Source organism: Chamaea fasciata, unplaced genomic scaffold, assembly GCF_029207755.1.
Source record: "Chamaea fasciata isolate MVZ Bird 193981 ecotype frontalis unplaced genomic scaffold, bChaFas1.0.hap1 SCAF_4, whole genome shotgun sequence".
Lineage (NCBI taxonomy): Eukaryota > Metazoa > Chordata > Aves > Passeriformes > Sylviidae > Chamaea > Chamaea fasciata.
Genome location: NW_027094089.1, coordinates 74366683 through 74379932, shown reverse-complemented (window position 1 = coordinate 74379932; position 13250 = coordinate 74366683). Strand labels below are relative to the sequence as shown.

The 13250-nt window shown below is 43.4% G+C and overlaps 1 protein-coding gene across 3 annotated transcripts in view; it reads right to left on the bottom strand.

Moving 5' to 3' along the window:
- LOC136288632 (mitogen-activated protein kinase kinase kinase kinase 4-like) overlaps positions 1-13250 on the bottom strand; it is a 94076-nt gene that overhangs the window by 64553 nt on the left and 16273 nt on the right. The gene's annotated exons all lie outside the window — the stretch shown is intronic.

Below are 13250 nucleotides of genomic sequence, written 5' to 3'. Positions count from 1 at the left end.
TTATAATACTTACTTCAGCTGAGTTAACTACATCTTCTCAGCTACTACTCAGCTAGTATCTCAGCTACTTCCCCAAAAGGATGCAAGAGTTTTGAATTTAAAAATGTTATCTTCTCTAGTGGTGGGCAGGAACTAACCCATGTCTTTGACTGTGTGGGTGCCTACACATGTTCACAGCTCATTATGAAATGCCCACACCACACAGTCACTTTTAAACAACCGACAACTGATAACTTCAGGCTAGGTAATGGACTTGGTTTTGAAAACACAGCTAGGTAAAGGGAAGTAATAGGAAATAAAGCAATTAAAAGAGCATTCTTGCTACTGAGACTGACAAAATGTGATTCACAAGACCACGCATGATGAACACAACCATGAAATCTTGCTGTCAGTTGCAGTTTCTTGCTTTGGTGAGGTCAAGTTGCTCAACAGATACCACAGATGAAGTCTTTCACCACGATAACCAGCACTGACCTCACACCGGAAGACGGTATCAAAAGATTTGAATATACAGTGGGTTTGCTATACATCCCAGCTCCTCACTTCCATCAGATGTTCAGAAATGGGTTTGAAGCTTTGAGACCGCAATTTCATTCCTGAAATAGCAGTGCCTGCAAAGCTGTACATCAAAATAACTAACTGACACCAGTTAGGGAAGCCACTGGAAATCAGGAAATCAAATATGAAATGCTGCAGTTTGCAGACAAAATGATTTGCAGGTGCAATTTACACCCACAAAATTAAAAGCTGTGTTGATGTAATTTTAAAATCCAGGTTCTATCTGCACAAAAGTGCACACAAATGTTATTTCTAAGACTAAGCAATTTTTCATCAAAGAAAAATGATTCCTCATTTTCAGGCAATATGTCACAGTCATGTTTTCTTTTACAAAACACTAAATCCTGCTAAGTTTTTTGTATATTTATAAGTGTCCTCTTTCCATGGAAGCACTCCTGGGATTGCAAAGCATTTTCTCATGAAGTATAATGATAGGATTTACGTATCAGCACAGACCTTAGAAGGAAGACAAATAGGGCACCCTCCCCCTGGGCCACACAGGCCTCCGTGGGTGAGTGTGGATGGGCAGTGACCAGTGCCAGTCCAAAGGATGCTGGTGTTGGGTCAGTGTCCATTCCTGCTAACACAAACACTGGTATGGCAAGTTTCCTCTGCACTGGCAAAGCTCCTCTCTTGGAGCCTCTGTCTGCAAATGTTCCCATTTCCACTGAATGTCTTGGCAATATGGGGAGAAGGCCTTCCCCAAGGCACAGGCACCCTGTCCTCACCCAGAGTTTGTCTGGAGACAAGCACACTGGTGTGTCTTTACACACCACACACCAGGTGACCAGCCCATGGAAAACAGGCTGTCCCCTGGACTGCTGTACATTCTGCAAAGGACCAAGAACTAACACTGATTTTCATACAGAAACCTGCTTCTTTACTGAAAATTAATCCATCAGTACAATGCTAATACTGCATTTGAATATTCATCAGATTTAGGAAGAGGGAAAGGTTTGGCATTCAGTCCTGGTTTTGAAGCATAACTCCTGGTCAAATTGTCCCTCTGTATAACAGATACTGGTTATTTTGCTGCCACGGTTATTTCTACTGTATGCAAAACCTGCTGCTCTCACCACTATAAATGTGAATACAAAATCCAGCCCCCCCCCCCCCCCCAAGAAACAAACAAAAAAAAGGTTTGTAAAATCAGTATTTATGGGAAAGAAAACAGCAAGTCCTTTCGTTTTGTGGGTTGTGATTCACCTCAAAAAATGTGTCTCTGTTAACTAAGATGCACAACTCAATCCTGCTACTGCAATAAGGCAGAAACTATGACTGTGCTGGCAGTTCAGAACAAAAATTACAGATTTCTCAGTATTGGTCTTTTAAACTGTTTGGACTCAATTTTCCTTAACATGTCTAAAAGCAGTGAACATCCTGAACCCAGCCCTGGGCTTTTTGCTAAGAGATAGAGAGCAATGCCTTAGCAAGGAAAGATTTCAGTGCTGGCCCCTTATTTTCTTCATTTATCAATAAATTTATTTTATTTATCAATAAAAAATCTCAGAGGTTAGCCAGAGTTCATGGGAACTCTCACACTGCTGCTTCTGCAGAAGCCACTGAGTTGAGCACATGTGAATTGTTTAGAGAAAAGTGGTGTCTTGATTTTTTTTTAAAGCTTTCAGGAGCAAACTGGCTATTTTAACTGCTTCCCGACCAAATGAGATCAACTGATTCACCTACTTAAAGACAAGACATGTTGAAGTTCATCCTTATTGATTTAATCTGAAATGGGAAGAAGAACAAGAGGCATTGCCCTCCCAGCCCTCTGTTCACCGTGCCACTGCCCATCCTCTCCAGATCACCGGAGTTCAGCCCACTGTGATTCAAGATCCTGCACTGCACATTTTCCCAGAAACTGGGCAGAGGGCTGAAATGGCCAATGGGCTGGTTTCCCTAATAAAAAGTTTCATCTTTCACCCAAATGCTCAGTATAAGAGCTCTGGAGAGCGTAGTCAAAACATCCAACAGCCGTTTGCAACACCCGTATTCATACTCAGAAGTGTAACATCAAACTCTATCAAGCTCATACACGAACACTTCTGAGCCTCAATGACTTTCTAAAACTGAAGTTCCACCCTTCATTTTGACGAGGTATCCAAGCTGGAAAAAATTCTCCCATTAGCTTTGAGTCCAGCTAAATTCCTGGTCTCCTCCAGAAAATATTTCCGCATAAAGTCTGCTGTAGTTGCCAGTTAGTCAGTACAGTAACATTCAGCAAACCTGAAGCCAGCACACACATTTTTCAAATCTAGAGACTGCTTGCTGCAGCCAGACTTGAGATGCTTTATGCCAAAGATCTGGTTCTGATGAGCTCCAACCCTGCATTATCTCTGCAGGGAGAGACACATGGAATAGGGCAGATTGCTCAGTGCTATTTCTGCTGGATGCATATTTATCTTTTCATCTCAGATAAAGGAACTGCTTATCTATGCCCTCTACTAAGGGTCAAGACATGTACTTTTCTATTTACATCAAACAAGAGTGTCAACATTAGCAGCCAGCTATTAGCTGATAAAGGGGCTTTACATGAATTAAGTATATTTACAAAATGATGCATTCAGTCACGTACAACACCTTTCCTGTTAGGTTCCAATAAAAAATTTGGGACAGTCTCTGGCTTGGGCCATGATTACACGAAGAGACCCAAGGTCCCAATGAGGTTGTAAGGTTGCAAGTCATATGCAGAGAGCTTGGTTTGACAGCTTCTCTCCCAGATCCTGCACGTATCGCTCTTCCTGGGGGTGGAAAACAGTTCCCATCAGCTTCTCTCCCCACCTGGGATCCGACAGATTTGGAGTGGACAATTGCAAGTCCAGACAGCAGAAGCCAGCTGTCCAGTTAAGTGCTGCACACCGTGCCAAGGCAGCCCACAGCTGTCCCACCACAGGCTTCCTTTCTGGCAGCAGGCACTCATTAATGCTCACGTGTTTCTGGCCTGTCTGATGGAGCTGTCCCCATATAACCACAGCAGGAAAAAGTACAGGAGAAAAGCAGGGACTGCCTGCTTCAGGACACCTGGGCAGCACAGAGCTGGGGCATTTGACAACACAAGAAGGCCTTGTTCTTGTCCATGTCCTGATCTTCTTGTCTGCAACCAGAAGCCCCATACCACTTGTGTCTCCCTTAAAAAGCAGAGGCTTCAGAGGGGCAGTCAGGCGCCCGTGTGCAGGGACACCTCCCAAAAACCACAAGACTTGCACACTTTGCAGTTTGCACCTTTGTGCCCACATGAAGGGCCATTTCATATCAAACACATTCTACTATCAGGCAAGACACAATCAGTTCACAGCACTAGCACAAAGGTATGGAACTCCTGGGTGACCCATCACAGCGCTGCCTGCCTTTGTAACCCCAAAAGCTGGTAGATACCACAACTTTAACTCCCGGAACCTTCTCTGGATGTTCAAGATTTGCACTGTAAAGAGAGATGTGGCTGTTGGAGGTGTGGGACTTTGGCAATCAAGGTATTTCTCAACCAGAAGCATTCCTTATGGGACAACAGATGCAGCTTGTGGCCACCCGCCCTTTGGGAGTGAGGTGAAGGCACAGCTGTGTTGCTGCAAGCTCTCACCAAAAGTGAACTAGAGCAAGCAGATTTCCTGTTCAAAATGCACTGATGAACTTTGAAGTTTCACGGCACCTTGGGTAAATCTGTGTGGCCCTGAAGTTGCTGGCAGTTTGCCAGCTCAGCCTGCTGTGCCCCCTGGGACTGGTCTCCACCCTTTTGCCCCTCTCCTCTCCTCCCTTTCCATCCTGCTAATACAAGAAAAGCCTTTAAGTGATTATGCATAGAGTGAACAATGCTCTGCATCAGGATCCAGGAAACCCAATGTCCGATTCCATGTGACCTTAACGAAGTCACAATCCTTCTGTTTCCCTTTCCACAGGCACAGGACTTTTCTACTCAGACCCAGTTCTTTAGAAGGGACAAGTGATATTTGCTAACCCCAGCCCCAGAGCCAGTGGGAACATGAGCTCTGCCTGTTCACACTGCAGGCAGGCAGGAACAGCCTTCCATGCAGCTGCAGCGTGCTCCCCAGTGGGTCAGCACGGCAGGGAGGAAAACCCCAAAAATATGAAACTTGCAGATTTGCTGCTCCTTATGCTGCAGCTTAGACACAGCCACTGTTCCATAGCAAAAGGCTGCATCCTGCTGTCCGTCGGGGTCTTCACAATGTAAATAACTGGTCAGGGCGTGCACACCTGGGGCTGTGTCACCTGAGAAAGTTTTTTGGTGAGCTCCATCAGCAAGAGCAGTCCATACGTCTCAATTCTGCAACTGCAACCATGTGAGACAATGCACTGTAGTTGTGGTTGGAGCTCTTCCGCTAAAAATACAGCAGTAATGCAAAACTTGAAAGGACAGGAATATATTCCAAGGAAGAAGCAATTAAGAGCTTATAGCTTGTTTCTGCTAGCCCAAGGCAAAGTCCAGGGCAAGTCATGCACTGAATACTAGCACTGGATTTCAGGAATTATCCATTTCATCGTAGGCTATGACATGTAATCCACACCAACTCTGACAGTTTGAAAACCTCCAAAAACACAAACACAAAAAACTGCACAAAACTCCCCAAAACACAAATGTCTTGGACAGATTGGCACCAGTTTCATAAAGTCTTTTTTTTTTTTTTCTAACCCCCAAGAGCTCAGGGCTCAGGACACCAGCCAGGTGGAAAAACAGCTATCATTTTGAATACCACTTCATCCTTTTAATCACACAACCCAGGCTGCAGAAAGCCTCCTCTGATTGACATTATAAAGTTTTGGTGGTACTTTTGTCACATCAGCCCTGCATGTCTGTTGTATTTCAGGGCTGTAAATCAAAGAATTGTATCCCCCTAGAGCATTTCTTTTCTTCTCTGTCATACTGGGAGATGCTGAGATTTTGGAAGCGGTTCCAGGCCACCTCTAGGGCAGCCCTCAGCTCCATCTCCCACCTGGAGCACACCTTTCCTTCCTTGTGACTGCTTTCATGCCAGCAGTGCAGGATGCAGGGACTGCCACAAACCCACAACCCGGTTGCAGTGCCTCGGTGCTGGCTGTGTGGATGCAACACGTTTGCCATTTCACCCTGACATCTGCCACACAATTTCCAGACAGACTCAGTCTCACCCAACACCACTTGGGCAGCATAGCCAAATATTGCATTTCCTCTTCCCTATGCTCCTTTAACACACTCTGGATAGCTCTGCTGCCATTAACTGTGTTAAAGAGATGAAGAGCACTCAGCAGATTTAGCACCAGCTCCTGGGATCAACACGAGGCAATACAAAGGTCCTTTGCTGCTCTCAGACAATACAACATTAGACACCACCAGGCACAGACCCTTGTGTTGAAACAGAACCGCCTGGCAGACTCCAACCTTATGCTGCCTTCAGAGCCAACCCCAAATGTTTTCTGCCGGGGAAAGCAAGGCACATCACCTAAACACTACAAAGTATCACCCTTGTCAGTGGTGAACAACAGAAACAGTAACACACTGTAGGTAATCAAGACATGATCCTTGAGGTTTATGTCATATTGGTCTTTTTTTCTCCTATGTGCTAAACCCCACTCTATGATTAGTTGTGTTCTAAGAAGTCAGCTAAAATGTATCACTTTAGGTATAGACCATACCAATAAGTCTAATATTATTTCACATATCTCAGAACTTGGGTTGCAAAATATCAGTGCTAAACCCTAAAATCTCTGCATGAAAATATATAAAGAATTAAAGTTGATTAACAACATTCAGTGCTCTTTAAGACAAAAGCTGCTACATTAATGAAGAAAAATTAAGGATATATATATGATTAGTAAAGGGATTTAAAATTATTTTAAAACCCCTAAAATGTTACACTGCATTCCGAATTTTTAAAAAAGCCCTATAATTTTGTAAAGTTTATCATATTTATGTAGTAAAAATTGATTGAATATTCAGTGAAAAACAAATTCTTTTCCTCGCAAACACCACCACCCAGAACATGTCCTTTTATCCCTCCTATTGCTTTTCTCTCCCCCCTCACATCAGGAGTGGCAATGTATTGGCACTCACTCAAAGTGAAAATATTAGTTTTATGGTTTTTTTCAAATGAAGTTTTAGGTGTTTCAGGGGTAAGATGTAAAAAAAGAAAATCAGGAATTTCAGGGCCCCTACTTGTGTCACATGTTTAAAGAAACAAACAAAATTACCACTGTAAATCATAATACCACTGAAGATAACGAAGTTGGCAGTGGTATAAGAGAACTTCCTATATACTAAAATAGCAACACATTAGCCCAAAGAAGAGATTAGAAAATATAACCTCCACCAGTCATTTAAAATTCTACCCACGTCCGCATTGTCTAGAAGGGAGGGATGGACAAGGGTCATTTCAAAAGTACCAGATCAAATCACCTTGATCTCTGGAGGAAAACGACAGTTTTGCATCCCCACTGTAAATGTCTGCACCACAACCCTCATGAACTGTAAATCCCAAGAGGCACCAGAAGCAGTTGTTCTGTCCAGGTTTTTTTTTTTTTTTTATTATTATTCTTTCAGTTCCTATTTCCTCCCATTGTATGAGTGGAAACACAGATTGTTTGCTTTGCCTAATGTTTGTCTGTGTCTGACTACAGACCAGTGGGAAAAGAAAATGAAACAAAGGAACAAATTCAAGCTCTTTCACAAACACACACTTGAATATCTACATTCTTTGTAATATCAGTATGTTCACTTGATCAAATTACCATCCTCATCCAAAACATGAACCACTCAAGGCTACTGCATCCTTGTATGAGAATGGACTGGGGACTGGTCTTTTGGGATGCTGAAACCTGCTCCCAAATGGGTCATTCTCACTGTGATCAGCAAGATCAAGCAAAGCACCAAGATCTTTTGGAAATGCCATTCTAGACAGAGCAGAAAGAGATTTGTCCTCTACTTATCTGAAGTGGGTGGTGTCTGCATGGGATTACATCCCATGTAATCTTCTGCAGCTCCATGCTTATTTGGAGCGAAGTACCCATTCCTGTGGCTTCTCCTTGCCCAGCTAACATGTAAACATGATGCTTTAGATCCCCAACTGCTACTGACAGTTTCTGAACAATGTAAACAATGTGCAAGGTAGAGAGCAGGAAAGAGCAGGAACACTTCTCCTGGGGCAGGTGAAAGCAGGGTGGCCTCTGATGGGTGTCAGTGGGAGACTCAGATCTACAGCACATAGAGCACCTTGGAGGAACAACCTTCACCTGCCACATTTGGGGTCAGCCTGGCAGGGGGTCACAGGGTTACTGGAGGCAGAGATGCTCCTGGAGAAGGACCAGACTCCCACTGACTTTGATTTGGTCCAATTTTCCATCCGGTGATACTTCAGTAGCATCTGAAGGGATGGCAAACACTGAAGCTCCAGCTCCCCTCTGTTCAAAAGTCATCTAGGTGCTTGAGTTTAGAGGGAACTGCAAGGCTCCTGAGACGGAACTGCTGCCAACAAGGAAAGAAAAGCAACATCTTGGGGCCATATGTGGCTCAAGTAACTCAGACAGCAGCACAGTGAGTAGGAGGAGAGGTCCAAGAAGCAGGCTGCACAGTTATCCCATTTTCCTCACACTCCATTTATTGGGTTTTCATTGAGCCTAAATATCACTATTTGCACAACACCTTTAACAGCCTTGCTATTCATCCTCGGCTTTGGCATTTGTCACATCCCTTCACACCAGTTGAAACACTCTCAGATTTCCAGTTTCAGATCCCCATCAGGGCTTGCTATCCCTATCAGGGGCATGGAGGGATACAGGTGGCTTTCCTCTTCCCATGGGAGTTCTGGCTTGGGGACACTGTGCTGGTGGATTGTTCGGGACAGCACAGGGCAGTGGAGATGCAGGGCAGTGGGGATATGGGGTATTTGGAGTCCCAGGGCTCCTCTTGTTGTGAACAGGAGGGTTGGAACAGCCCTGGCACAGAGCCAGTCCTACACTGCACTTGGGAGCCCAATGGTGATTTAGGACAGCAAAGGTCTGCTGCACCAGAAGTCTATTCATCCAGAAGAATAAACAATTTTGGAAAAGCCTCAGCCATTGGAAGGCTCTCACTCTGCAGAACAGAGGTTGCTGAGAAGCTAAGTCTGGGGTGAGGTACAAATCCCTCCACCCCAGTGAATTTTTGCTGCTTGACTCATACATATCCGTTTATAGAAATACAGGGCACTAGAGAAAACCTGTTCATAGCACATCTCTGCTGGAGAAGGTCACAAGCAGTTAAGTGTGTCCTGCCAGCCCCATCCTGCTGAAAGGAAGTCAGAGCTGGACTGTAGGAGGTCAGCTGATGGGTGGCCAGAATTTTGGAGCAAGAATCTCTCAAAGGAAGGGGTTTTGGCTCACCATTGCTACAAAGCTACAAAGGTTAAGCTGCACACAGCAATTACAAACCTCATGTTAGTAGAGTCATCTTTTAACTTTTTAAGTAATGCAGTTTTATTAGCCTTCTATCCCACATAAATACAGCCTTGTGTGCACATTAAGCTCTTAGCATTTATATCACTGAATTTTTAAAGATCCTTCAGCATTTTTGTGAACAGCAACTGTTACATAGTTGAATTTCTTCCTGCATATTATACAGAACACAGACACGGCTCTGCACAGGTTAAAACTGTGTTGTTGGGTTTTTTTAAAAAAGGCTTTGAGGCAAGCAGGGTACACAGCTGCAAGCTCCAGCCTAAATGATGACAGAGCTGCAAAAGAGCTAAGGGTGATTTACTTTTCCATTCCAGTTCTGCTGGTGTTTTTCACACACAGATCGCAGTGCCATGCGGGTATGCACCTCTGCAGATGGCTGTGTACAGCACACACAGTATGGGACAGCCCAGTACTAACAACTGGTATTAAAAGGGTTTCTTTTACAGTCTAAGAGTCTTGCCTTTAGTGTTTCTTGGTCAATACTCTCCCCATAATTCTGTTCATCTGAGGTGAATCCTGAAATCAAAAATTCTGCTGTCTAATACCATCAATTTCAGAAGACCTGAGGTTTGCCTAGGGAAAGGGCATATTCTTTACACACATACCGAAGTCTTCACAGAGTATTTAACTGAGGGGAAAAAAAGAGCATCTAATCATGCTTTTCATTTGGCTCTATCCAGTGAATCCTCTCCAAAAATTAAAAGGGAGTTAATGAACACAATTAGTATGTGAAAAAACACACAAGCCTCCATATTTCTGAATGATTTTTGTAAGAGATGAGCTACATGGCACTGATCTCGCAGCAGCAGTCAAATCCCATTTATTCCAAAATCCTATTGGCCAGATGGTCCAAAAAACTCAAGGGAAAATTACTTAAATGTTTGAAAAGGTTTTCAGCGTTAAGTTAGTTTCCAAAATGAAGCCAGACTACCCTTCTAATTAGTCTTACAAGTGAAGTATAGCCCGCTTTTCTAATGAATTTAAAACAGAGAGAGAAGACTCCAAGTTCAAAAACAAAAAAAAATCCGAATTCATGAGGAACACTGGTGATTTTTTTTTCTAAACTGATCTAATCATCTTTGTACAGCAGAAGCCCAGCTGGCAAAGGTTCCCCTCTCAAGGAAACCACAGGTCAAATGCACAGTAATGGTTCCTGAACAGCTACAAGCAGCTACTGTTCAATGCCGTATCTTCTAAATTTCTGTACTACTTGTAGGTATGGCAGTCAATCACAGCAGGACAGAAATGAACAGTGAGCTCTTGAGAGGAAGAAAGAAATAAATACCCCTGCAGAATAATTTCAAGAAAATGGCTAAACACATTACAGCTAAAGAACCGCAGAGCCTTGAGCAATGCAGCTCAGCATAATTACGAGCACACATGAACCAAAAGCGGCAGTGAATCACTGGAAGAACTTGTCACAAGAGGTACCAACAGCTTCCTGAAATTAACTACTGAACAGCCCTACTGGATTTTTGAAACTCTCATCTCTTTGTCTTGCTCTGTTTAAACAAGCCAAATTAATTTTGTACAGGGCAAGACAAAGCAGTGAACTGCACAGTGAGGTGTGTGTGGGTAAAACAACACCAGAGCCCCAGCACAGACTGGGGACCCCTGCCCTCCTCCCATGCACTGCTGGCTACACCTCCCAAAGGTTCCCTGCAGCACTTCTCACCAACAGCTGATCATGGATTGCCCCAACACTGAGGTTCTCACACACACTTCTGGCCCTGCCAGACGTCAGCCAGACAATCTTAATGACTCTGTGTCCTAAGGAATTTCTGCTGTTGAGTTTATTAGATCTGAATTTGTCTCATAAAGGGTCAAATTTCTCAAACAAAACAAACCTAATTTTACAATTACAAAAAAGTCTATTTTCAATGGTTTCTCTGTTGGAAAAGGGGTGATGTGCACAGATCCTCCCATAGGTTTGGGCCAGAGCTTGAGATGCAAGAAATAAACCTAAACCACTTGTCCAGTGTGTCCACTTGTGTAAAAGTATCTCTGACAAGCAACTCCAGGGTTGCCACCCAAAGTTCACATCTGATGGGAAATGAGGCTCTCCATAAACCTAGAGATGGAAAGGCCAGAAGGAAACAGAACACTCACTGCTCTGACTCATGACACACATCCATGTCCACAGGTGTGGGGATCCAACAGGATCGCCCTGCTCAGGGGTTTGTGAGCTGGGGCGTCACAGGAAGCCTTCACAGGCAGCCACAGGAAACTCTGTGAGCTTCTTCCACACCCAACACAACAGGGCCCAGGTACTACAGACAAAAGGGCATGCAGAGAAACACAGATAGAAATATTCAGAATTGAAACACTGGCCGAGCCCAAGGTGCCTCAGATGTCAGTGGAGCTGCACCAGAACCCTTCTCATGATTCAGTCTCAAAGCCAATTCTCATTTTCCAAGCTCTGAACCCTAAGTGTTTCCTTTACCTTCCTTGTAAAAGCAATAGCCTCTCCAACCAGCTGCATCACATCTAAAGCAGCTGTCAAGAAAGACAAACACAAAACAGCAAAACAACCTCAGCATTCCACAAGGCATCCAGCTACTGCCAGCAACTTGCTGGCTTACACGTATGATATAAATTTTAAAAAACAGCATTTCTGCTTTAACATCTAGTTATGCTCGCTTTAAAAATTTACTCGAAAAGTTTAACCATCCACAAGCACCAGAAAAAGCTTCCTTTTGCAGCTCCTTTGCATATTCCATCATCTATATCCAGATGCCAAAATACACCACCAAGAGCTCACTGCTGCTTTGGACAAATATGGTATTATGTGCCAGAGGAAAATTTTGCAAGATAAACTAAAATTCTACAGCATTGCCAATGCACCAATTTAAATAACAGAAATTTAAATAATCAGGTCTCTATTTACAACAAAAGTGTCATTAAAAAAAAAATCAAAGTGCATATGAAAACCCCACACCAGAAAAGCCATCTCCCAAATGCTTTGCATTGCCTTCCTACCTCCTAACCTGAAGGTTCAGGGGTGTACATGAGATTGCAAGAACCTACACAACCGAAGTCAGAAGCTCAGACAGGCTGTTTGTTTTTTTTTATGAAAACAGAGTGTATGGGATTGCAATGGTCTTGCATCCAATCATGCTCTAACCAGTTAGCCCATTCCAACCAAATCTGAAATCTCCAAGATGATTTAATTCCTGTGTGCTCTGTGCAAATCAGAGGAGACAAACTCCTTTCCTCCCTGCACCACTGAGGCCTACCCATAGAAAATACCTATTTTTGACATGTTTGCACAAGAAAATAACCTAACACATTCAGTAACGGAAGAGTTACAGAAAAACAAATACCTAACAAGAAGGGGTTCTGAAATTAGTCACTTAGTCACCCTTAGGTACTGGCTTCTCTGCACTGATTCTGATTTGCCATTTGCTCTGTAATCAAATGAGTACAAAGTGAGCACAAAGCAACATCGTGCCACTGTTAGCACTTAATATCCACTCTGAATAGGTCAAACAAACGACATCATGTGCAAAAGACTGGAAAAAAACAAGGTTTCATATAATTATTTTTAAAGACCTGGTTTGCATACATGGTTTGACCCAGTTTAATTAGAAATGTTATTTCCAGCTCAATTTTGTTAAGCATGGACATGCTCAGTGGCCTGAATCAGGTTTGTCTGTCATTTCCCTTTCACTGATCCAGCCACACCAGTCATCAAAATGCTCATTTTTGCATAACTCCATTTCTGTCCACTTTCACAGCGGCTTTAATAGAAGGCGATTACTGCTCAGTTCTTTGAAAATTTCTGTTTACTTCTGCCGCCAGCTTTCTCCTTTAAAAGAGAATTTTTTTAAAAGAGAATTTGTTTAAGAAAAGTCAGCCATTTACCAGAGTAATTTAATATTCATATGTTTCACGATCCAGTGAGAAAGAACATGGGTTTTATCACTTTTGTCACAGTAAATGCTGCCCACAGCCAGGGGTGGGTCCAGCTAGTGGTTTTGCCCTCGCTGCACTGATATGTGAGAACACAGTTTTGTGGCAAAGCATCAACCTTCCTACCTGCTAAAGCTTCTTCTTGTTTTCACCAAGGGGAAAAGGAAAAAAAAAAGGTAAGAAAATATTCTCTGCCAAGCCTCAAGAGACCTGTTGTTCAGCTTCACCACCAGGTCCAGGCACACGCCCTGGTGTTAGCCAACCCCAGCACCCAGGGACCTACCTGAAGGATGTCAGCTGGGACCACAAAACCTCAGCAGCACATCTGCAGAGATAAATGCACGGCTGCACCGAAGGCA